Source organism: Macrobrachium nipponense, chromosome 19 (assembly GCF_015104395.2).
Source record: "Macrobrachium nipponense isolate FS-2020 chromosome 19, ASM1510439v2, whole genome shotgun sequence".
In the NCBI taxonomy this organism is placed as follows: domain Eukaryota; kingdom Metazoa; phylum Arthropoda; class Malacostraca; order Decapoda; family Palaemonidae; genus Macrobrachium; species Macrobrachium nipponense.
Genome location: NC_061088.1, coordinates 74,373,455 through 74,378,454, shown reverse-complemented (window position 1 = coordinate 74,378,454; position 5,000 = coordinate 74,373,455). Strand labels below are relative to the sequence as shown.

The 5,000-nt window shown below is 37.3% G+C and overlaps 1 long non-coding RNA gene across 1 annotated transcript in view; it reads right to left on the bottom strand.

Moving 5' to 3' along the window:
• Positions 1–5,000, bottom strand: part of LOC135218419 (uncharacterized) — a 99,016-nt gene that overhangs the window by 20,993 nt on the left and 73,023 nt on the right. The gene's annotated exons all lie outside the window — the stretch shown is intronic.

Genomic DNA, 5,000 nt, shown 5'->3' with positions numbered 1-5,000 from the left:
TGTAGTCTTTCCCAGTAGTCAAGATCCTTAACTTCTTCTATTCTAGCTGTAAAGGACCTTTGTACACTCTCTATTTGTGCAATATCCTTTTGATAATGTGGGTACCATATCATATTGCAATATTCAAGTGGACTACGAACATATGTTTTATAAAGCATAATCATGTGTTCAGCTTTTCTTGTTTTGAAGTGCTGTAACAACATTCCCATTTTTGCTTTACATTTTGCCAATAGAATTGCTATTTGATCATTGCATAACATGTTCCTATTCATCATCACACCAAGGTCTTTAACTGCTTCTTTATTTGTGATTGTCTCATTATTAGGTCCCCTATAAGCATATAGCTTTCCTTCTCTGTCTCCATAATTTATTGATTCAAATTTATTAGAGTTAAATACCATCCTATTTACCTCTGCCCAATCATATACTTTGTTAAGGTCTCTTTGTAGCGCGTTCCTATCTTCACCACAAGTAATTTCTCTACTTATTCTTGTGTTATCGGCGAAACTACTCACTACCGAGTCCTTAACATTACTGTCTATGTCTGCAATCATAATAACAAACAGTAATGCAGCTAACACCGTACCTTGTGGCACACCTTAGCTTCATCCGATTTCTCATCGTTTGCAATAACTATCTGTTTTCTGTTGTGTAAAAATTCTTTTAACAATCTTCCTACTTTATCCACTATATTATGTTTTCTAATTTTCTTCGCTAATATATTATGGTCTATAGACATTGTCAAAAGCTTTTGCAAAGTCTAGATAAACAACATCTGTTTCATTTCCGCTTTTCATATTTTTGTATATGTTCACACGGTGGACTAACAGTTGGGTTTGTGTACTTTTTCCGGGTACGAAACCATGTTGTCCTATATTAAACAAATTATTTTTTTATTAAATGTTTCATAATATTTTTCTTCATTACCCTTTCATACACTTTCATAATATGTGATGTTAGACTCACAGGCCTATAATTACTTGCCTCTAGTCTTGATCCACTTTTGAAAGTAGGGGAAATATATGCTAATTTGTGCTCACCATAAATCTTGCCTGTATCTACACTTTGTCTTAATAATATTGCAAGTGGCTTTGCGATAGAATGAACTACTTTCTTTAACAAAATAGCAGGAACACCATCAGGCCCTGCAGCAGCTCCATTTTTAATTTCATTAATAGCCTGTACAATATCAGCTTCATTAATATCTATGTCTGCTAGATATTCACTATTTTCGTCTCTTGCTTCTATATCATGATCTTCATTATCAATTCTAGGGGTGAATTCTCTCTTATATCGTTCTGCCAATATGTTGCATATTTCCTTTTTTTTCATTCGTTAATCTCCCTTCAATTCTTAGAGGGCCTAAGAGAGAGAGAGAGAGAGAGAGAGAGAACTAGATTGGAGGACCTGGTTAAGTAATGGAAAACGTGGAAAATTTATTATCGATGAAAATAATTCTTAATGGATACTCTATGGCTGCGTGGGAAAATGCGCCAAAAAGTGTGGGAGCGAATGTGGGTGACTGTGGGAAGAGAATGCAAAGAATAACCGTATGAGGAAGAAAATTAGAGAGCGTGTGGGGAAGATTTTGTGACTTTGCACATGTATTTTGATTCAAAGCTGTTACGAATAAGATAGATAATTATCATAATCGTAATCATTATTATGATTACTTAAATACATATTCAAACAACACTCACTTTTAGATTCAGTTGCCACGATAGATTCTGCTCGTAATTTCAAGTGAAAATTAAACATTACAATGACTCTCACTAGGCCTAAACATGCATAAAGGTGATCATCTCTAGGCCTATATATGTATGACAATGAGCTCCCAAGGCCTATACATGTATAACAATGGGCATCAATAGGTCTATTACATGTATAACAATGGGCATCATTAGGCCTCTGTAATTTTTTAAAATGGCATTAAACTCAATCCATTCAGTAGTTCAAATCTCTCACTGCAAATCTGTTTTACAATAGCTGGGTTCCTTTAACCAATCAGAGGCTTCCTTATTCCTTATATGTGCAGGAGGAGGTTAAAGCGTGTCTTAACTTCGCCGATTAACAGCACTTGTTTTGTATCATCTGGTTCTCTTTCAGCTGACATGTTTTTAACATTTAGTTTCTGATGACAGAAAACCCTGAGTATTCTTTCTCAATGGTCGAATTTATTTCCAAAGGGTCAAAATATATCAATTAACCACCAAAAATTAAAGACATTTTCAAATATTTTACTAAATCAGATACAAATGGACTATTTTTCGTAGTTTCCCCTTTAAAGTCGCGTTTTTTATAGAAAACGAAAAGTTCAGAAGGGTAAACTTAGGTAATTTTAGGAATGGTGAAGAAATATTTACTGGCGCAATTTTTGGTCATTTATGACTTGTCTACGAGATTAATCCTAAACTAATGGCAAACACTTAATATCAAAGAGCTTAATTTTATATCTATAGTTAACTTTCAGCTATCATGGAATCAAATCATTGGGCAGGGACATGGAGAGAATGAAAAAAATAGTTATTATTTAGTTCTAAGGCAGCATCCGTAAAAATTTAGCGCGGTAATTAAAGCTTAAGTACAGATAAAAAATTAAAAAAAAACGCACATTGCCTTATGTTTTGGTCCTTCATGATTGACGAAAAGATCTATCATATTCTTTGTTTGAAAATATCTTGAGGAGTGTTGTATTAAGAAACTTGTGATTAGCAAAGGTTAGATTATATGTTATGATAATCAGATTATCAAACATCAAAATAATGTTTAAAATATCAAGCCAATCAAGCTATCAAACATTAGCATAATGTTTAAGATATATGTTATGCAATGGCTGCCTGTGAAGCTATAATAGGGTTAAAGATAGTATATACTTTGTCTCAACAAGCTATCAAGATATATATATATATATATATATATATATATATATATATATATATATATATATATATATATATATATATATAGAGAGAGAGAGAGAGAGAGAGAGAGAGAGAGAGAGAGAGAGAGAGAGAGAAGAATCAAGTCACTGAACTGAAGTTTAAACATTTCAAAAGGTAAAACTGACATCATGACATAACGACCATAGCATTGGGAAGGCCACTCACTTACTGTCTTGTAGTCTCTCAGGTCTAGCTGTTACCCGTTACCAATCATGTAAGTTGCAACCCACATCCCGGATTTTTTTTTCCTTCTTCTTCTATATGAATTCAACGCCTATTTTCGTTTGTTATGCTGCATTTCTTTGTTAGTTTCTTTGCAGCGTCTTGTTCTTAGTTCCTCTGTTATACAAGTGCATTTTAACGAAAATTAAATGCCTCCCTAGACCAGTATTAGTTTTATCATTATTATACGTACCATAGACCTACGTGGCTCACCGAGTCCACTTTGGTTTCACACGCAAGATAAACCAAGGTTCAGTCCTCAGTGAGTTATTTATGTATATACCTGGTGGCTACTCGAACGTGGTGGGTCGTAACCAATGTGGAAAGGGGGATATGGCTAGCAACTTCATCCCAAAAAACACTTGCAATACTTGAAATAATACTCTGAAGGTAATGCCGCCACCCGCCCACCCCCTCCCTCCTACTTTGGTTGAGATAATGATGACGGGAGATGGAGATGGCTTAGGTGTTTCTGAAACATCAAAAGTACAATATTACTTTTATTTAACAATTTCATCATATTAATTTGTTTATTGTTTCTGATATAGAACTATATTCATTATACTCAAATTATTTCAGACGTTGGCCTTAAGTTTCTTGTATAAGTCAGTCCTGAATATCTGCCAACCCCATCCCCCCCCAAAAAAATATATATAAAAATCCTGGCTACGCCATTGGTCAGCGGCCTTAACTGTAAAAGAGTGAGAGTATTCTGTAACACATGTGGCTGGTGCATTGGATGAGTCTAGCTCCAGGGTCCTTGGGAATGAATAAACAGCGAGAGCTCTCGGTCGAACTCATGTAGTTGTGCTTGTTCTCTCGACCTTCTTCCACTTGTCCTTCCATTTTAGGGCATTTTATGCACATTAGAGTCTGCAGATGCGGAGATAAACGATGCAGACTGCTCGGTGGACGAGAGGGAAAACGCCCTACGGTAGGCGTTAAAGGAAATGTAGCAAAGTAGGCGATGATGAATTTGATGAGAGACTAATGAAGCTGATGATGAGGGTAGTGAGGACATCCCTCGTGAAAGCTAATCGTGCAATGAATGTATAAACGGGGTGTTCTACGCTCGTCGTCGTCGTCGTCGTGTTGCTACTGATGATGATTATACTTCGCCATTCGCCTCGTTACTTTGCTACTCAGCTAGCAATATTCTGCTTTCCTTCCACCTTAACAGAGCTGCGCCGCGAATGACCAACAAAACGGATGGGTCTGATGGCGTGCGATATGAGTCTAATGTACTCCTCACCCCTGTCATGACACGGCCATTGAGAGTATACCTCTCCAGCTGGGATACGACTGACCGTTGCCAAGAATATCCTAATGAGAATCAATACGCATTTCCTGCACCAAATTACGACAAATTCGTCTCTTCAAATCAAGTCACGAGCTGTTTGGATGTTGATAAGAAAGTAAACGAGGGCTGGCAAAAAAGGAAACTGCAGGTTTCCAATTAGACCCAACCAAACCTTGGGCCGAAAGGTGCTGAGAGAGAGAGAGAGAGAGAGAGAGAGAGAGAGAGAGAGAGAGAGAGCCATGTCGCTCCATGATGTTGACAGTTAGGTTTTGGGTCTGAAGCATTTATTTATGAATATTATCCCCCTTATCTACTCTGGATGAAGATATTCACTACAACCTGATTTGCTGGGTGAAGGGTTGGGTGTTGGGTGTTGTGGGGGGAGCCTGACAGCTTTTTCTAAGGCCAACTCTTCCTCCGTCCGCGTTACATGACATAAGGGCTCGTTCGGATGATGACGGCTGATTGGGTGAATGTGGGGGGAGAAGGTTATGGGTAGGGGGGTGGGGGAGGAGATAGGAGTCTCTCCCACAAGG